The sequence below is a fragment of the Peromyscus eremicus genome, chromosome 8b (assembly GCF_949786415.1).
Source record: "Peromyscus eremicus chromosome 8b, PerEre_H2_v1, whole genome shotgun sequence".
Taxonomy (NCBI): domain Eukaryota; kingdom Metazoa; phylum Chordata; class Mammalia; order Rodentia; family Cricetidae; genus Peromyscus; species Peromyscus eremicus.
This window is the reverse complement of record NC_081424.1, coordinates 3,062,564-3,084,984: the sequence shown is the minus strand read 5'-3', so window position 1 is coordinate 3,084,984 and position 22,421 is coordinate 3,062,564. Positions and strand designations below refer to the sequence as shown.

The 22,421-nt window shown below is 34.6% G+C and overlaps 1 long non-coding RNA gene across 1 annotated transcript in view; it reads left to right on the top strand.

Annotated features, from left to right (window-relative positions):
* Window positions 1-309: 309 nt before the first annotated feature.
* Window positions 310-22,421, top strand: part of LOC131918892 (uncharacterized) — a 100,040-nt gene continuing 77,928 nt past the window's right edge. The window contains exon 1 of the long non-coding RNA XR_009381121.1: window positions 310-400. This is a non-coding gene — a long non-coding RNA (uncharacterized LOC131918892). The remainder of the gene's footprint in view (window positions 401-22,421) is intronic.

Sequence of the window (22,421 nt, the reverse complement as noted above, 5' to 3'; positions counted from 1 at the left end):
GCCACTCAGCAAGCAAAAACTCATGCCTTGTACTATTATCTGATCCAAGTATATGTGGCTAGACAGAGGTTACGCTTTAGGACTGAGCCCAGTATTATTGTTCTGCTAAATGAAAATAATAATATATTGTCCCCTAAGTTCTTATCTAATACCCAGTGAGAGGTGAATCTCCCAACTCTTCTTCACTAGAGAAACTTCTACTACAGAAGATGATGATTAATATGCATACCAACAATTAGTCATGCAAAGAGATTATAAAATTGCACAGTGCCTATCTGTAACTGGAACACTTACATATCTTGTCAGGTGCAGTCTCAGGGACCATCATGTCAGAAGAAGGGATGGAAAAATTATGAAACCCAGAGGTACTGGACATCTGCAGCAAAGCAGTATTTACTGTGTAAGTCAGTGCTGTTCTCACATAAATAGGAGAAATGCTCATTAAATCCCACCCCTAGCTGAAGTGCTACTGCTGATATATTGGTATGGGGAAAGGAGAGTCTATTTTCTTTGGGGAATCAGCCTCTGAGACACTACCCATGCTCAGGTAGAGAGTACCACATCGAAGCACATACATGTAATTCTAAGTGGACTTAGGGGGGTAAAAACAACAAAGAGCATAAGAAACTGGAAGGAAAAAGTGATGTTGGAAGTATAAAGGAAGCAATTGAAGGAGAGAGCCAAAAGGATGGATTTAATCAAAACCAATTATGTCCATTTATGAAATTCTCAAATAATAAAAGAATTCCTTACAGAATCACTTTTTCAAGATTTCAAATTTATTAAAAAGAATTTTTTTGTTCTGATCATTTCATGATAAAAGGTAAATTTTTATGCCGGGCGGTGGTGGCGCACACCTTTAATCCCAGCACTCGGGAGGCAGAGCCAGGCGGATCTGTGTGAGTTCGAGGCCAGCCTGGCCTACCAAGTGAGTCCCAGGAAAGGCGCAAAGCTACACAGAGAAACCCTGTGTCGAAAAACCAAAAAAAAAAAAAAAAAGTAAATTTTTATTTCATAGACTATGAACAACAGTATCCATGCATTCATTTGAAGGTAGTAAACAGGAACTGGGGAATTAAAAAACACTTTGTTTTGTGTAAGATAGAATCATCCTGAAAACCTTGTGTTAGCACAATATGTGAATGCCCTACACTGTGCAAGGCTTCAGCCCAGCCAGCTTCTGGTCTTTGCACTTCCTCAACAGTTCATGATTTTCCTGAAAGAACTCACTTTTCTCTTAATTTCTAAAATTTGACATGAAAGGAAGAGCTGTATTCTGTGAGTGATTTATATGTTTAAATATCTCTTCTACTAAACAATATTGGAACATTGAAAGTCCAGACATTAGCTTTCCTAATGATCAGAAATGTGTGATGACCTAGAAGTGTAACTCCTGTGAAAACTTCATGTAGTTTATTCCTGTTGGTTTCTGACATTTATGTTTCTCAGGTTGAACCCCCAAAACTCCTTTTCAAATCTTGTTTTCCTGATATTTAACTTATTCTTCTGAGATTTTTTTTCTTTTTTAATTGAAGTGCATTTACCTTGAAATTATGGATAGTTCGTGAGAAATGGCAACCAAGCTTTGTCTTGAGATGCTTCCTTTAATTACAATTATTTAAAAGATATCACCCCTTTGAAGCAATTTCAGCCTTGACTCATATTTATGTGCTTTAAATTTTACTGAGCATTAATTGTCTTCAAATTCAAAGAATCCCCCTTAATCTTTCTTGATGTGTCTAAAGTGGAAAGTTAAACCTCCAATCAATAGAATCTTTCGTGTTTGAGGAGTCCTAGGTTTCTGAAATCCAAAATCTTCATTCAGTTCATTTTCTGGAATGTGCACATTCTTTTCTCAACTTATTTGTAATCATAGGCTATTGATAACAAAACTAGATATAGTCTATTTTTGAACACTTTTTCTGTAGCTATCAGTTCAGAAGCTACAATTAAATTCCAGATTTTCTGATATACAATTTTTGAAAAATGTTCTCAAATATAAAATATGTATTTCCCCTCTAGTTTTTCAGCATAAATCTTCCTACATATATAATTTTTTTCATGATGACCTTTATTTCTTAAAAGGAATTATTCAAATATTTGGATTTTCTTTATCAGAAAACAGTATGTGCAGTGTGTGTTTAAACATTTTTTTCTAACCACCAAATTTACATCTGTTATTTGAAGCACGAATGTATACATAATGACATTTTCCTGGAATAAAATAGTCTTTCCAGTATGAACTGATAAAGTATATTGTAGCTTGATTTTATAGAATGCACAAAATTAAGAATTCATATTAATTAAAATTAAGAATATCATTGAACACTTATATCTACAAAGGTAAGGGAATTTACTAAAATTATGTAAATTATATACATATTGTATATGCATGCACATATAGTGTATATAATATGTATATAATTTATGCATTCATATTTCTATACTACAGATATAAAGATATATATAAAAGCATTATAGGTTCTATTGTGAAGTTGTGAAATTTTGAAACCCGGTATAAAATGGTAGTGTGACATTATCAAGTATTAATATGTTAAATAATGACCCCTCTGTAAATGTTTCACAGGCCCAAGAAGCCGTTGCCAAGTGTTCTTCTGGTTTTATTGTAGATCTGGGAGCTGTTTCACTACTGCAAAACACACAAATAGAACCTTTATTGCTATTATGCCAAATAAATGAAGTGAAACAACAAAAAGCCTTTAAATGAACTGTATTTTATGGCTGAAGCACACAGAAGATTAAATGAAAAAACAACTTGGAGTTCATTCAGCCATTTTCCTTACTCATCTGTATGTGTGACAAAGCGTAATGCAGCCACACAGACAGCCTCAGGTTGCTGCATCCTGTTGTCATAGTGGAATTATGAATGAGCTAAAGCAAAATAATGGAAATGGTAAATACGATCTGAATTATAGAATTTAAAAGATAAAAGGAAAGCAATAAAATGTATGATTTTTCAACCACATTGTATTTAGAATATAATCAAAGCAGTTTTAATTTATTAGGAATATGGTTAATATTTAAAAACTCCACAGCCATAGAAAATGCCCATTTAAATATCTGTGTATGTCTTGTTAAAAGTCTAGTTTCCAAACTTCAGGAATGTGATTTTTTTGAGGAAAATGTAAATTTTGAATTTTTAACAACTATTTTATATATCATATCACTTTACACATTAACAACATTAACAGAACAATATAATATAGTGCTATGGGATAATGCTTTTGTACACTCGTTTAATACAATGCTGATTGGCCAGTAGCCAGTCAGGAAGTATAGGCAGGATAAGCAGACAAGGAGAATTCTGGGAAGAGAAAGGCTGAGTCAGGAGACACCAGCCCGCCATCCAGGGAGCAGCATGTAATGGCACACAGGTAAAGCCATGGAACATGTGGCAACATATAGATTAGCAGAAATGGGCTGTGTTCAAGTGCAAGAGCTAGTCAATAGTAATCCTGAGCTAATGGCCAAGCAGTTTTAATTAATATAAGCCTCTGTGTGTTTACTTGGGTCTGAGCAGCTGCTGACAAGGTGGGACACAGGAAAACTTTCAGCTACAGTATAGTTTTAAAGAGAAGAAAAAAAGAAATATTTTTAGGTTATAAAACCATCTTCAGAGAACATTTTTAAACAGCTTTTAGTAAATGTGTCAATGTGATAAACCTATCCTTTCAATTCCACTGACCATTACTACAATAGGAAATAGACATAAGTAGTAAATTTTATTTCTTTTATTTATGTCTTTATAAATGATATCTCTTATTTCCTTAGTTTGCTTGTCATCTTTTGACATTATATTTATTAATCTAAAGTATAAATATTACAACAAAATAAATTTTCTAATATATGAATATTAATATTCCTAGATTGTCATCATTGTTGCCTCCAGCTTGAGATAGCAAGCATATGCTGTCACAAGCTCTTACATTTGTCTTAGGTATGTAAAATTGCTGCATATCAGAAAGATTTAAACGATGTTGTATAGATCTCATTCTATTTCCAGATCACAGTATTGTGTACATTTGAGGACAACAGCAATTCTTACAGAATATTTGTCTTAGCTTCTCACTGGCCTTTCCCTATTATAACAGTAAAACTAGCAGCAGAAACCCCACTAGCATCAAGATGACTACTTCTGCCACTTTGATCTTATTGTGTTGTGTCTTAATCTTATTCAACTGAGTTGCTAACTTTCTAATGTGTAGTATTAAAAGAGAGAAGGGAGGGATTAAGTTAACCCCATGGCCAACACTAGTTAATGATATTGACTGACACATACTTATTTTCTTGTTAGCGCTAATACTTTTGGTGAAAGTAGTTTATTTAAATTTTGCCATGCTTATCAGTTCCATTTCCTTCCTATTTTCCCTTCTATTCTTGTCTAGAGAATCTATTACCATTCTCTGTATGAAATTTATCATTACTTTGGGTTTAAGATTTTTTTATGGAGATAAAAATATTAAAGGGGACAGTTTTACTGACAATATTTTCCTCTGTTATTTATTTAAAATGTTAAACTTTGAATAGAAATGATAGGTTTTATTACATCATTTTTACACACGTGGTATTGTATATTTTTCTTGGCCACACAGAAACACATATAACAGCCCTAGTTCCCCTGTTGCTGATGACCCTCATTCTCCCAAATAGTCTTGCCTTCTATTATTTTTGTCACTTGAATTCCATGGCCCTTCCTTTTCTTTTGAGTTCTCCTCTTCCCTCCATAGTTTCTTCTCTATGTTCATAAAGAGTTAAAAAAATGAACACAAACACACTTGCATATACAAATCCCACAGAGAGAAAACCAGAAACTATAATACACAAGACCTGTGCACACATTTTGAGTCTCCTTAAGTCTTGTGATTGCAATATTCTTTCTTCGCCCTTTATTTATTCTTTACATGCATGGGTTGTCATGGGTTGTTTTGTTCTTTTCTTGAAATATCTTAATTTCTCTGTCAATTCTAAAAGATAAAATTTCTGGAAACAGAAATATTGTACAACAGTTACCTATTTTTCAAAGTTTGAAATATATCATTATATGTGCTCCCGGCATTAAATAAAGCTGGTGAGAGACCTGATGTTTATCTGATATTTCTGCTTTAGTAAGTGAACTGACATTTTGACTTTATAGATTTTAAAGTTTTATTTATTTTTATTTTATTTATGTATATGTATGTGCTTGCATGACTTTATGACATGTGTGGGGCCAACAGAGACAAAAGAGGGCATCATTTCACTTGAAGCTGTATTTAAGGACAGTTGTGAGCTAACTTACATGGGTAGGAGGAACCAAACTCCAGCCAAATGGAAGAGTAACAGTACTCTTAACTGCTCTCTGCCTTCTACCTACAGCTTTTGAAATACATATACACCTTTTTATATTTATTGACATCTTGACTATAAAACAGTATGAAATGCTTTTTCTCTGGTTGTATACATTTATGGTTCTAAATGCTTGTTTTGTTTACATACTAATTTTTTCTCTGGATGTGGAGATATTACTGTTCATCTGTTTCACTGAACAGATGCTGTTTGTTTTGTCTTTTTCCATACCTGCTCCTTTTTTGGCTCAAGGATATTTCATCATTACTCTTGCTGGTGTTACTAGATTTCTGCATTGTGAATTCTCTTTATATTCATTATTGGTCTTTGAATGTTGAATTTCTTTGACATTCCATTCCCACACTTGATGGTCTTTCTCCCACTAGGTAAAGTCATTCATCCTTTTTTTCCCTCCACTGGCTTTTGTTTCATTTATTGAATTTTTCTTTTTTAATATTTCTTTTTCTTATGTTTTATAAAATCTTTATTGACAAATAGTTCACATAGTATACAATTTGCCTACTTGCACAATTTAGTAGACTTTAGTCCAGCATCCTCATAGGCCCATGACACCATCACTACTTTCTTATTTTAGAAAATCATTGTCTTCAATTTTACACACACACATATAATGTATGGTGATTACATGTCACCTTATTTTTTTAAATGAACATAATATTCTCAGTTGTAACCATTGTTAAGTTCACAATTCAGTGGCATGAATTACATTCAAGATATTAATTACACTCATGATATTCATTAATTATATTCACGATATTAATTACATTGTGGTATCCATTGATTACATTTGCAGTTTTCATTCAATAACTATATTTATGATATTCATTAATTATATTAATTGTCTTGATTTGTTACATTCATGATATTATGTCTTGATACTGCTGTTCATTTTGGGGGGCTTTTCTATCACACAAAACAGAAACTTTGTATTTAGGAAATCATTGCTCTATATTCCTTTCTTCTCTGTCTTGAGATAACGTCTAATCTTTCTGTCTCTATGAATTTGTACATTCTATATATTTTATGTAATACAATTCTATAGTAACAAGTTGATGAAAGAATACATTGGCTGTACTTTCAGGAGGGAAGGCTAAATTCTTTTTAGATTATGGATCAGCCTATAGAAAAATGTCTCCTGTAAATCAAACAGTGAAGGAGAAGGTAAATAGGAACCTCACTTATACAACCTAAGTAAAACATAGCTCACTGGCCAGATAAAGATAAATTTCTTCTGTATCCCACAATCTAATCAATATTTGTATGTATAATTCAGCTATTATTTGGCTTAAAAGGGCTTATTGGGAAATGTAAATATTTTTACTATTTTCTACAGAGAAAATATTTTCCAGTTTCAGATAACCCTGGACTTTGGAATTATAACCTATTTTTATGTTCATGCTATCTGCGTATTATTTCTCCTGCAGTTGTACCTTTTCAATATTTCTATTTTTCTCATGTCAATGCCTTTCTGATGATTTCTTTAGTCTTCTAAACATTTTTATCCCTATTTCTAATCTACTCATCTACTTTTTCTTGTCTAGTTTTTCTGTGTTTCTGACTTCCAAAGCTTAATTAAAATTGTATATTTATTCTCCTTGTGGTTATTGGCCATTTTTACAAATAATTTTTCAAAATGCTCGTTTGTGGTTTCACTTGTTTCAGTGTCATTGAACTTAGTAGTTTTTGAGATATGACATTTTGAATGGAACTTATCTGTATTTTGTCTGTATATGTCTTCTACTTTCATTTGGGATTTTCTTATTGAGCAGCTGCCTTGTTAGTATTCTATTATTATTCTAACCTTGAGGAAACAATTACCAAGGCAACGCATAAAGGTAAGCATTTAATTGGATGCATACTTACGGTATCAAGAAGTTAGTCCCTTAGCATCATGGTAGGGAACATGGAAGCACAGAGGAATGGCTTTGGAGCAGTAGCTGAGAGCTCACATCTAGTCTTCAGGAAGCAGGGGAAGTGGGCAAGACTAGAACTGTCATGGGCTTTTGAAACTTCCTCCAAAAAGGCCACACCTCCTGATTCTTCCTAACTAGTCCAACCACTGGGAACGAAACATTAAAATATATTAGCCTGCCATGCTCATTTAAATCCCCACAGCAACTTACCTTTGGAGCTCAATATCCAATATCATTCAGAAAAAGAACTGGCTTAAAATATCAAACTATTTAAGATATAGAGATACAATAAAATTCTATCCTAGCCTGTTAACACATCACCAGTGATCACAAAAGAAAATACCAGAAGAGTAATGTTAGAATGTGCTATGGATTTATAATTATTTAGGGTACACTTGGAGCTAGCAAATGAATGAGGTAAAAGAAGGCAGAGTTTAGAAAAACACAAAAGCATGGTAAAAGATAATACAATGAGTAGAGAAGAATGTTATGCAGTATCTAAGACAAAAATTTAGATAAGACATAAAAAGATTAAAAGACAAAAGGAAAAATAAAAACAATCCCAATAGTGAGACAGTTCTAACAAAATTAGATACATATAAAAAGGGGAACAAAAATGAATACAGGCTTTACTTGTGTAGACAATAAGGTATATAACATTAGTATTTTATAATGTAAGTATAATAGAGAATAAAAATTAAATGTGTAACAGAAAAACAAAGGAAAAGGGAGGTGGGGGGGCTGCCATGCCTAATAATGAAAAAGTTATCCAAAAACATTTAAATGACTATATGCAGGGGAATAAATTTTAAAATTATTTAAATGGAATATTATAAAAATGCTGCTAAAATTTTAACTAAAAATGAGGAAAGCTCTAGTGACGAAATGTTATGAGCTCTCAGATTCAGAGCACCTTCTGTTTGGTTCCTTCAGCTGCTAGCATAATTCACTGGGCTGGAGAGCAGTATGGTCAAACATGTCATTTCTTTGGTTTTTCACGGTTTAAACTGCTTTTGGGGTTGCACTGGATATTTGACACCTTACTTTAACAAAGTCTTCTCTTTCTATGCCACACAGCTGTGTTTACCACTCTTAGCTCTGCTTTCTCTAGCCTGGGTGGATTCTCTGACTCTCCTGAGATTATCAAGTTTATAATCCTGGAATGGTTAAGTATTTGACATTACCATGACTCCCAGACGCACAGGGAGTGTGAAAGTCAGCCCCAGCACTAAGATATGTACTGATGTCTCCATACTTTAAAGATCCTTTAAGGTTTACTATCTCTATACTAGTCGACAACAGATAGGTGGCTCCAGAGGTTGATATACCCGCTGACCTCCAGCTTAGAACTATCACACTTCAGCTGATAAAATCTGTTTCTGGGGACTGAAAGCAAAGTTTTGACTTTTCACTACCTGAGCCACGATTCCTTCAGCTGCACTTTTTACTTGTTCAGCACACAACCAAGTGCTCAACAACTGCTTTCCATTGCTATCCTTACTATGGGGCTGTAATAAGCTACACTCCTCAAACGTAATTGTTCTCTGTTCACAGTAACTCAACATAGCTCAGTCTCAAAAAAATATATATTATCCCAAGATTGTTCCAGGACAAACCCCGTCCAATCAAACACACTTGTCAACAAAATGGGATTTATTTTTTGGAGGATTAATCAAGTCCTCAGATCATTTTCAGTCTTTACAAGGGCTGTGGGCTTCTCTGGAGGGTGAGATTGCCAGTCTCTTGTCCCCAGAGCTATCTATCTTATTTGAATGGGACTTGCGCATCTCCATCACACAACAGGTTGATTGATGCAAGGACCTGTGTTTGACTTGATATATTCCAACACTTTTCACCTATTCTACCTCTGCCTCTGTGGAATTCTGGTTTCTCTTCTTTCTTTGCTCTGTCTTATACTGACATTTCTTCTTACTTGGTTCTTCACATGTAGACAATGTCCTCTCTGGCATCTTACATGCAAGGCCTGACACTTTCAAGGAAATGTACTCATGCATGACTTTACTTGATCTTTGCTTCACTGAAGCATAGTTCAGTTGTGACTGACTACCATCTCTCAATTCTTGATGAACAACTAAGTTGTCTGACTCAATTACTATCCCAAGACTTTCCAGAAAAGAGGACTCAGCAACCAAAATCATGTAATATTAAGCCAGTGTTAGATTTCATTAATTCAATTACATTAACCAAGGTTTCCAAATATCATATTTATATTTCAAGTAAAGATCAACTGATCAATCAGTCAAATAAGATAATTAACCAGAAAGAGAAATAACACAAGGTTATATTGTTCTTATTATGCGTAAGAGAAAGCATGAACCTCAATGTGAAACATAGAAAAACAAAGAGATAAGTAGAGAAAATTACAGGAAATTCACTATTATTTTACCAATGTTTAAACTACAATGTTTTGAGGGAATATCTGTGTTTTGTATGTAATAACTACAATATTTAAAGTGTTTAAGAAAAAATAAAAATGTCTTGTGTGCATACACATGAACATAAAAAATGTGTTTTTGGAAAGAGGTAAAAACAGATCCCTAAGTAGAAGAGATAATTATCGATGTGAAATGAAACTCTTTATAAATCATTAAATATGCAGGAATTTGTACATACCTGAATGATTTCTGCACATCTAAAAATAATGTAAGAGATCTCATTTATAAAGGACATTTAAATAAGGATGGGAAACATTGAGCAACACATAAGAAAGCCAAGTAGACTTCAGAAGTAGACAGGGATGCAAATCTCAAGATTTTGTTTGTTAGATATAACCTGGATTTGGATTTGAATCCAGAGGCCTTTGGAAGAGATTAATTTTTGATGAGGTTTTGTTTGCTCAGTATGGTGTGTGTGTGTGTGTGTGTGTGTGTGTGTGTGTTTGTGTGTGTGTGTTTGTGTGTGTTGTTATTATTTTGTTCCTTCCATGACCTATTTTGCTCCTCATTTACCTCCCAGGTAAAGCAAATTAATTTGTTTACATCAATGTAATTCATATCTTCTCAAATGTTTTAAGGTTTTACCATTGTCTAATTACCTAGCTTGTTCCTATACCAAATGACAAAGATCACAGATCTCAGGATAGAAAATAGGACTACAGATCTCTCTTCTCATAAATCTTCCTGTCTTATTCTGTGTACTAGGTTTAGAATGATATTATTGAGAATCAAAGTCATTTCCTTTCGCAAGCTTTTGATAGTTGACTGTTTTTATCTTGTTTGCTCTTTAGAACTGATGTTCTAAATCAGAGCAAAGATATATCCATGGTTTTGAAATATCATGCTTCTTTATATACCTCTGTATGTTTAGCTTCTCTTTTAGTATGTATTGTAAAATGCTTAGAATTTGACTTATTTCACATCCTTGTTGTCTTTGTTACACTCATTTCAACATTTTCCTTATGGTTATATTTAGTCACATTTGTCATTTTTTGACTAAAGAATAATGTTTTAAAAAGCTGTAAAATTAGATAAAGCATATGTTTAGAGACTACACTTAAAATATAAAATTTGGCATACTTCCTGTCATATAAAGTAACAGGGGTTCAATCATCATTTGCATAATTTAAAAGGTATTACATGATAGATATATAAAAATATGTATGTGACTAAAGTTTACCTTCTATACAAAATCAAAAATATGACCCATGGAAAATAATGTGGTGAAAAATATGTGTTAGTTATATTTTAGACACAAGTGTAAATCACTGAATTTTTTCTTAATTATATGCTAGAAATCTTCACTAAAATATAGCATGTCACAATCATGGAACCACATTGCTAGCTTTCTCTGCTAAACCTCTCTATCTCCCGATTACTCTCTGTGATCGAATGTTAATAAAAGCCAAATAACATCTAACAGGCTCCATAGCTGCCATTTTTCTTGTAAATATCACATTCTACAATTTTAAAGAAACATTGAAGAATAATATGATGCGTGTTGCAACATAACATAAATATTTTTAGAATAAAAATGTAATAAATAGCGCATGATAAGAATGCTAATAAGGCCATATCTTTTTGGAGGAGGGAATGGGGGTGGGCTATAGGGAAACACTGGAGAGGGAGCAGAAGAAGGAAAAAGGGGGGAACTTTGGTTGGTATGTGGAGTGAATAAAAAATTATTAATAAAAAAAGAGGGAAAAAGAAATACTAACAAGAGGGGCAGAGAGATGGCTCACTGGTTAAGATCACTGGCTACTCTTGCAATGGAGTTGGATTCAATTCCCAGTACCTGCATGGCATTATACAGTCATGTGTAACTGCTTCTAGGGCAGGGCATTTGACTCCCTTGTCTGATGTCCAAGGGTGACAATACATGTCAGTGATACATGTACATGCCTGTAGCCAAACACATAAAATAATACAAGACAGGTTTAGAAGATATAGAATAAGAAAGAGAAACCATGATCATGGAAACTCTTATAAAGGAAAACATTTAATTGGGACTTGCTTACAGTTAAAGAGTTTTAGTCCATTAAAACCATGGCATAAATCATGTAGGCACACAGGCAGACTTAATGCTGAAGAGGTAGTTGAGAATTATACAGACAGTTTGGCAGACAGCAGAGAGAGCTCCAGGACCTGGCTTCTGAAACATCAAATCCCACCCCCAACAAGGCCATACTTACTCCAACAATGTCACACCTTCCAATCCCTCCCTTATGACTAAGCTTTCAAATATATGAGCATATGGGGGAAGTTTTTATTCAAACTACCACAAACTATATGAGATCAGTATTCAGAGAATATGTTCACTAGATAATCAAATTATTTCAAGGAAATGTACATAGTTTCTTTTACATTAGAAATTCACAATCATATTAGAACTTTAAATGAGAATACATAAAAACATTATATTTTATGATTCAATTACATTTCTAAATTAAGTTTCATTTATCAGTCAATTTATTCCTAGGTATGACATGATGTACTACTAGCAATTTTATTATATTCTGAGTAATAACCTCAGGGTGAAATTAAGGTATTTAGTAGTTAATACACTAATGATTAAGTTGGAAATGGGGCTAGACCATAAGTTTTAACCTAGAGTTCAGAATTTGTAGGTTCAATCGAATATCATGTTCTGTTTTTTTTTTTTAATCAGCTGGCTAGTAGATACTTTACTGAAGACAGATAACGAGATTAATCTAATAATAGCAACATATTAAAAATTCCTAAAATTATTAAATATACTAGAAACTTTGTAAATTCTCACTAGCTTATAGATTATTACTCTAAATTAAATATTTTTATAATAAATACCTTTAATGCCAGGTAAACAAGAGATAAATGAGAAAACAAGCAATTATAAAATAAAGTATGAATGATCTATTTAATAACTAGAATGGTAATTTATCATAGATATTTGTTTAGTGGAAATAGAAAAGGTTTTTTTTTTTTTTGTTTTTTTTGTTTTTTTTTTTTTACTGTAGTTGGAAGATTTCTTGTGTCTCACCTGGCCTGCAGTCAGGACAAATCTCTCACTCACAGTCCAGCAGCCTTTTATAAAATAATCACACAGAGGCTTAATATTATTTATAACTGCTCAGCCATTAGCTCAGGCTTATTACTGACTAGCTCTTATACTTAAATCAACCCATAATTCTTATTTATGTTTAGCCACATGGCTTGGTACCTTTTCTCAGTTCTACCTTGTCATCTTATTTTCTCTGTGTCTGGCTGGTGACTCCTAACTCAGCCCTTCCTCCTTCCAGAATTCTCCTCTTTGCTTGCCCCACCTATATTTCCTGCCTGGCTACTGGTCAATCAGCATTTTATTTATCAACCAATCAGAACAACACATATTCACTGCATTCAGAATGACATCCCATAGTATTTTACTCTTTCAAAAAATTCATTATTTTTATTTTTACTTAAAATACATGTTATATTAGAGGAAATGAAATGTTGAATGTATCTTTTGTCTTTCTTACATTTGAATTTATATTGAAGGCTTATATAGATACCGTCATTTCCTAAAGAAACTGCTTGTAACAACTACCTATTTGTCGAAGGAGAAATATGGAAGACTCTACTGCCTATCTCCCTGGATATCCTACAAGTACAATTAGCTTTGTTTGAGTTGAATTATTTCAGTACTATCTTTCATATTTCAATGAAATAAGTTGAAAAGAACTCCTATATGTTAGGATATATTACTAAAAATGGTTGCAATAAGAATGCCAAAATTGAATTGAGGTTAATATTTTAAAGATAAGAGGGAGGATATGTCAAGAGGAATAAGTGAGATATATAAGAAGGAAACAGATATAGATGTAATCATATTTTATTGTATAACTGTATTAAATTTTCAAAAATAAAAATTTTAAAATATATTTTATATAATATGATAGACTTAATATTACTCCTCTCTTTTCAAATTTGGTCACAATCTTATGTTAAACTAGTTTAACTAGAAATGAGTAAATTAAATTTTGTACTGAACAGTATGCATGGTGGTGCACTCCTGTATACCTGTAATCCCTACACTTGGAGGCTAAGGTAGAATGGTTATATGAACATAATCCAAGAGTTCAACAGTAAGCTGAAATGCTGGGAAACATAATGAGATCGATCTCTCTCTCTCTCTCTCTCTCTCTCTCTCTCTCTCTCTCTCTCTGTGTCTGTGTGTGTATGTGTATGTGTGTGTGCACGGGCGTGCATATGTATGTCTGTTGGTATATGAATATGACATATATGCATGGATACATTGCTATAAAGATAAAGGGTATTTTGCTGTTTACTGTTCCTATTGGATTATGCTAATAAATGGGTATTATTTTTCTATATTTTTCAAAAATATATATTATTTTAAATGTATCCATTTACTTGTGTGTGTGAGTGTCAGTCAGAGGACAATGCACAAGAATTGGTTCTCTACTACCATATGGTTCTCAAGGTGGGAGCTCAGGCAATCATTTGTGGTGGTAAGTGGTTTTGCCTGCTGAGTCATCTTTCCACCCTCACATGTTTTTTTAATGGCTCAGTCTTCTCTCTTCACACAGCCTTTTATGCTACATGGCCCTGTTATTATTTACATGCAGCTACAGGAAAGAAACACATCTGTCTTGTAAACAAGGCAGTGGGATTGAAATAACAATTGAGACTTTCATTCACACTCTACTGAAAAGAGCTACTTATATGGGACGTTGCTAGCCATGAGAAAGCTAGGCTCATAAATGTAGTCAGTGGAACAGTGGCCACTACTTAAGAGCTGCACTGTGAAAGGAAAATCTGAGCACCTATCAATAAATATAAATATATATCATAAAATTAAGTAAATTCATGCAAACATACATACATGTATGTACACATGTATGTGTTTTATATATATATGTATATAACACACACGTAAAACTACTTTCCATTTATTATAGTATATTCATATTCCAAAAGTCTAATGTCTAGAAAGAATTCTTTAGTTTCATATTGTCATAGCACTGGTCTCTAGCTACATTTCATTCATGCACTGAAATAGCAATTATGATTTTTTTTTGCTTTTTTCTTCCTTTTTGTTGTTTGAGAGCTTCATATTTACATATAATTTGATTGGATCAGATCCACCCCGCCATTCCCTGCTCTCCAATACCTTATTCATCACTTCCAACATTTTTTCTTCTGTTTATAAGCTGTATTGTTAATATCCCTTAATAAACATCCCCAAAATACACTTCAAATACAGTTTCATTTTTCAAACTCTAAGCAAATTGGTGGCCTGCAAAATACTCTATGAAACAGCCAACCACTTACTTACTACCAATTTGCTTTACAGTGGCTTTTCTTTGTATGTTTGCGACCCTGCAGCTTTTGATCATTGTTCTATGCCACAGGTCAGAACACTATGCCCTGCAAATGCTGTGGTGTTCAAAGGGATTAGTTCTCCTTATATAGAGTAATAGAAGTACCTCTTTGTGTTATAAACTCATGATTGACAGTCCCAATTGGAGAGAACACAAATGCCATGACACTATCTGCACAGCATTGTAAACAGCTACTGTGTTTCTGAGGGAATTCTAAAGTGTTCTCTTCACCCTATCACCTCTGGAATACAGACTCTGAGCCAAGTTCTCCTTCCCCCGCTTTATCTGTACAACAACAACAACAACAAAAATCACACTTCACTAAACATAGGAAACTATTTTCCATCATGTGTTCCAAAGTTCAGTTTCACATGTACAAGAGACGTTCAGTAAAAATATTGAATAAATCTGTTTGTAAACATTAGGATTAAAATTACTCTAGATTCTCAGTTTCCATTCACTTTCAACCCTCACCTACCTTTACATAAAACTAATCTCTTTTTGGAGGATCTCTTCCTTAAGATTCTCAAGTAATGATTCTTCATTGTTTCTTTTAGTCTATATTATTTGTGTATACATTCATGACATGTTTACATATATAATTGATAAAATACTCAACAATTACTGGTATCTGTTCCTTTATAAAGAATTATGCTGAAGTTTACACCAATTTAAAAATCTTCCCTTTCTTTCTGGCATCTTTTATTATTTGCTATTGTCAAGAAATTTGCAGAAACCTGGAAGAGAGGTAGCTTTCCCAGTGTCAGAATGTACTATGCAGGCTTTCTGTGGTAAAAGTTGTATTCAGCTATGAATTCTATGAACTGCCAGACCAGTCTGCAAGGAAGACTTGCCTAACTGTGAAATAGTGGGACTATTTCTATGGAGTGACCAACTGCCTTCTACCTGGATTTAAATCATGTTCCATGTACGTATGCCCCTTGTACTATAAACTTTTTCAAATCCCATAACAGTGGAAGTCACAGACCTTATGAGCCAGGAGACTGAGTGCTGTTTTTCCCAAGGATGGCATAGTATCAAACTGCCTTCTAAATATTTGTGTTTACACTAAAAGTCAAATGTCTTAATAAGACAACCATTTCTTTCTAGTCTAAACAATGAAGGAGATACTCATGGCTGCACAGGTGCTGAAAATAAGTGACAAATGAGTGCTCATCTGTGGTGGTATTGTGTTCCCCAAAATATTGTGCACCCTAATAAATTATCTGGGGTCAGAGAACAGGAAAGCCACAATATTAAACATAGAGGATAGGCAGTGGTAGCACATGCCTTTAATTCTAGCATTCCAGAGGCAGAAATCCATGTGTTCAAGGATACAGCCAAGCATGGTGACTCACACCTTTAATCCCAGGGAGTGAGGCAGAAAGCAGAAAGATATATAAGGCATGAGGACCAGAAACTAGAAGCATTTTGGCCTGGTTAAGCATTAGGCTGGTTAAGCGTTCAGGATTTCAAGCAGCAGTTCAGCTGAGAGCCATTGGAATGAGGACACAGAGGCTTCCAGTCTGAGGAAAAAAGACCAGCTGAGAAGTTGGCCAGGTGAGGTTAGCTGTGGCTTGTTCTGTCTCTCTGACCATCCAGCATTTCACCCCAATAACTGGCCCCGGGTTTGATTTTATTAATAAGAACTTTTAAGATTCCTGCTACAATCATCTTTAAAGAGAACATTTGCACTATTGTTTCTATGGCTTAGAGAACCTTGTGGAAGGGTGAGTAGAAAGAATGTAAGAGCTGGAAAAAGGGAAAGTGCCATAAAATTTCACCCTTTGAGCAATATACTGCCATTGCAGTCATAAACACAGCAGCTTTGGATGCCTGCACCAGGTTTTCACCGGAATGATCTCAAGAATCTAGGGGTGGAGGGAGGAATCAAACATCCTTATCCCTCATTACAGAACAATTTGCTACTAAATGACGTGGGAAGACAAGGAGTCGTTACCTTCAGTTGTGTACCCACAGCAGAACTCACTACGCCATAATTGATAGTTCCAACCCAGTGGTCACTCACACTGCACAAGTTAAATAAAGGGTTATAAAATAAAACCAAGCCGGGCGATGGTGGCACACGCCTTTAATCCCAGCACTCAGGAGGCAGAGGCAAGCAGATTTCTGAAAGTTCGAGGCCAGCCTGGTCTACAGAGTGAGTTCCAGGACTGGCTCCAAAGCTACACAGAGAAACCCTGTCTTGAAAAATCCAAAACCAATGCCAAAATTAACGAGTCTGGTGAAGGCACTGGTGAGGAGGAGGAGAGGGTAGAAAGGGCAGTGAGAGCACAAGAAACAGTAAGTGGAGAGAAGGTTATCAGAATGTTTGTACAGGTGTGAGATTCTCAGAGAACTAAATTAAATAAACACAATGAATAAGAACAAAGAGAAACAACTTATAAAGCACTGTTTTGAATGTTCTCAAGAGAAACTGATGGTGAGGAGAAAGTAGTGATTTTTTAATCTAATTTAGGTATTGTGCAGTATATTAATTATAAAAAGCACACAAAAACTTTCATGGGCAATTTTCAGGTTTACATATTCAAATACAACATTCAAAATTTAAAAGAAAGATACTGCCATTATTTTTCAGACTCAATTCAAAACTTACTTATTAAGGAAAAATAACAAAAAGTTGTATTCCTTTGACCAAGTTACTGTTTAGCATCCCAGGGCTATTCCATAGAATCATTCCTGAAATATGAATCTAATTAATCTTATTCAGATAAAAACCCAGAGTCAGATATCAAGGTGAAAGCTGAAAGATCGGAGAAGCAGAGCAGCCAACAACTAGAGACTTCTTATGTCTTCGAAATCTCAGACCAAGTAGGGTATCCTGTCTCTATGAATCCTCAGAGTGAATGGGGGGGGGGGGGCGAGAACCTGTCTCTACCCGTCTTATAGTACTGTCTCCACCTCCCTAGTGCTGGGGTTGAAGGTGTGAACCATCGCCACCGGCTCTTCTTTCTCTGTTAGGCTAGTTTAATCTCATGTAGCCAAGGGTGGATTTGAACTCCTAATCTTCCTGCTTCCTCCTTTTAAGTGCTGAGAATAAGGTGTATGCCACCACTGACTGGATCTGTTTCTCTTTTAGACTGGTTCAATCTCCTGCAGCCCAGGGTGACCTTGAACTCCTGATCTGCCTGCTTCCTCCTCCTAAGTGCTACAAATAAAAGCCACCACTGCCTGGCCTCTATGGTTAACTAGTGGCTAACTCCACCCTCTGATCTCCAGGCAAGCTTTATTTGTCAGAACACAAACAAAATACCATACAACATATTCCTTTCTTCTATTGCAACAGTAGTGAGTCCTGTTTACTTTTTCTTTCAGTCTGTGTGGGATATTTTCTGTGGAAATACTAACAACATATTCTAGCATGCTCATACAGATTTATTACTTAAAAATTGAAAATTTCCAATATTCTATGGACTATTAAAAAAAGAGGATCAATCTTGTTAAAAACAAAAAGGCTCTAGGACGACAGTTAGGGTATAGACCAATTTGATTACCAGGGTAGGCCAGTTCAGGTAGCCTCTCCCCTATTGCTGGTAGTCTAATCTGGGGTGGTCCTGTGGATTTCTGGAAATTTCCCTAACACCAGGTTTCTCCCTTACCCCATAATGTTGCCCTCTATCAAGATATCTCTTTCACTGATCTCCCACTGCATCCCTTCCCCAGCTCTAACATCCTATTCCCTCATGTTTTCATCCCCCAGTCCCTCCTCTCTATTTCTCCCCCTTATCAACAGTTTACTCATGGAGATCTCCTCTGTTTCCCCTTCCCAAGGTGATCCATGCATCCCTCTTAGGGTCCGCCTTGTTTACTAGCGGCTCTGAAGCTATGGGTTGTTGTCTGGTTATCCTTTGCTTTACTTCTAGTATCCACTTATGAGTGAATACATACCATGTTTGTCTTTCTGACTCTGGGTTACCTCACTTGGGATGATATTTTCTAGTTCCATCCATTTGCCTGCAAATTTTATGATGTCCTTGTTTTTTACAGCTGAGTACTTGTGTTATGATTGAGCATCCCTTGGGTTTATTCCCAAGAGTAGTATCATTGGGTCTTGAGGTAGATTTATTCCCAATGTTCTGAGAAGTTGCCATATCTAGTAAATGATGGAAGGAAGATCCAAAGATCCACAACCAAGCACCAGGCAAAGCTCTAAGAACCCAGTTGAAGAGAGGGAAGAGGGATTATATGAGCAAGGGGAGTCAAGATCATGATTGGGAAATCTACAGAGACAACTGAACCAAACTCATAGGAATTCAGGAACTTTAAACTGAACACGGTGGAACCTGCATAGGACCAGACTAGACCCTCTACATACAGGAGACACTTGTATAGCTTGGTCTGTTTGAGGGACCCCTGGCTGTGTGATCAGGGTCTATTCTTGGTGCATGAGCTGGCTTTCTGGATCCCATTACCTATGTAGGACACCTTGATCACCTTTGATGTAAGGAGGAGGGGCTTTGTCCTACCGCAACTGAATGTACCAGGCTTTGCTGTCCCACCATGGGAGGACTTACCTTTTAGGAGGAAGGGATGGGGGCTTGGGGAGAAGGTGGGGGAGTAGGTGGGGGAGGGAGGAGGGATGAGAGGGGGATCTGTGGTTGGTATGTAAAATGAATTAAAAAAATTAATTAAAACAAAAGAAGTGAAAAAGGGCCTATTACAAATCCTTTCTCTTTGAATGATACATTTATGTGAATTTAGTTCATAAGATTCACTCTTGTTCCACCTTCCTTTAGTTCTTGTCTACTTTAGAACAATTGTCATCAAACTATTTCATTTGCTGTTGCTGGCCTTCAAACTCAACGTTACATAACACCCAGATCTTTCCTTCAGTAGGAAGCAGACACTAGTCAGTCTCTTCATGGCCATCCATTTCTCTTGGTAATTTTACCCTGGAAGACTTCACAAGACTCAAACTTACCCTTCTCCACTTAGGTTTCTTCCCTCATCTTTCCATATCCCATCTTGTGCTCCTGTTTTGAATCACATCATTATTCTATATTTTATTTTACTATTTATTTATTTATTTTTCTTTTATGCTGACAGAGTTTTACTATAGAGGATAAGCTGGCATTCTTCCTGCTTTAATTTAGGTCTACAGAAGTAGACCATGGAGGCTCCAGTCATGATTTCTAACTAAGTACCATCTGGTAGTGACTCCAGACCAATAAAGAAAGAATATTTTTGCTTATTTATATTTATTTTTAAAAATCTCAGCAAAGCATAAATTTTAAAATGTTTTTTTTTTGAGATCCATCTTTTGAGAATCACAATACAGCAAAGCAAATTGGAAAGAAGATCAAGTATTTCAGCATAAAACTAGAATAGAAATAAAATAATAAAAGTACAACATGTACTGTGTAATGTCCAACTGAAAATAGTCATTTTGATAAAATTTAGCAAGGTCAAAGAAAATGATAGAAAACAAAGCCAAAGGAAAAAAGAGAGACTGGACTGAGTTTTGGGTAAAATAAAGTCAGACCATTTTAAGTGCTATTTGATAGCTTAGTTTTCATAAAGTAATGACTCACTTGCACTCTCTGCTTAATTCCTAAAATTATACATATTCTTGATGTTTCAGACTTTTAAGGGACATGTTGAATCCAATATTCTATAGAATTGTAAAGTATGCTAAGAATGTCATAGACTGAAGATAATACTGTTCATGAAGGTTATGGCACATTCAATTAATAAATTATTTCTATGCTTATTTGAAATAAATTAAGATTGAATAAGTTTATAACAAAAATAAGACTTCCATTCCCTATGGGAAGGCCTAATAAATGATAAAAATGTTTTTTAAACAAATATTACTATAGATTTTTAAATGTTTAAGTGTTGAAAAGTTACAATAATACACCCAGTTTGAAAGACTAATGGATGGGACTAGCCCAAGTAATTCTATTAATTTAGCTTTATAAAAAGAACTTTATTTAAAACGTCAAATCATTTCATTTATTACAATGTACAAAAATATTTCAGTGAAAATTTTTCCTTTTTTCCAGATAAGATTAATTCCACATTACACCAATTTGCAATTTAATTAAATGCTAATGTTATTTCACTTCAAGAATTAGTATGGTTTTTAAAAGTTTTCTGTCATATCCTTCACATGTTCTTTTACATTTAAAATTTTAGAGACACATTTTTACTTACAACTTATATCTGATATAATCTTCAAAAGATTTTTTTTCTATTTTCAGTCTTTAGTAATTGTCACACTGAACCTGAAGCCTTGCCTCTTGGATTGCTTTTACTATTTCATATTGCTATACTCTTTAGTACTTTGTGTCTTTGGTAGGTGGGAAACATTAAGCACAAAAACTGTGTTTTCATTTAACAAAATATTTATTTAAAATACTAGTGGTTTAATAAATTTATATTGCTAAAATATTAACACAATGTTTTACAAATTTAAATATGGATGAAAATTTATAAATTTAATTTCACTGAATTTATGTTACTTCAGATTTATTTTTATGACATTTTGGATACAATAATCCCAATGTTAATGAAAGAGAGTAGATGCAGCTTAGAGCAGAGAATTTGCCTTAACATGTCATAATTGAGCAGGCATTTATGTCAGAAAAATTTACTACCTCAAACAAATGTCTGGAAAAAAACAACATGAACCAGACTTCTCACAGATTCTCACATATTTACTAACAGCTTCATGATGAAATACCATAAGTTATCCTTAACTTTCACACACACACACATACACACACACAAACACGTTTGGTAGGGGAAGGCTTTTATGGGAAGACTGTATTCTCCTTTTCTCACATTTTTTGTTGCCGGAAATTCTAAGGTTGGGACACCATGAAATATATCCCTTTAATGTTATATATCTGCTGGTGTTGTCATTGTTCAGGTCTATTTAGCCAGCCATGAGGGTAGATTTCTCAATGAGACACAACCTCACAGCAGATATCCTGTTCTTCTGACCCTTATAATTTTTATTGCTTGTGGTTGTTATAATGGTCTACATCTGGTATAAAGAGACCTTTTTTGTTGAGAATTATCTTAATTAGGTTTCTTAGTTAGGTTTTCCTGTGCTAAAACACTATGAAGAAAAGCAAGAAGAAGAGAATTTATTTCACCTTCATAGTCTATCATTTAAGGTAGTCAGGACAGGAACTCAAGTCAGGAACCTGAAGGCAGGAACTGATGCAGAGGAAGGACATAGAGGAGTGTCCTCTGTGGAACAGAACAAGCTACAGTCACATGTTCTTACCCTAGGAAATTCTTAGCCCAAGAGAGAGCTACTTACTGTATACTCATGACTATATCCAAAGTCC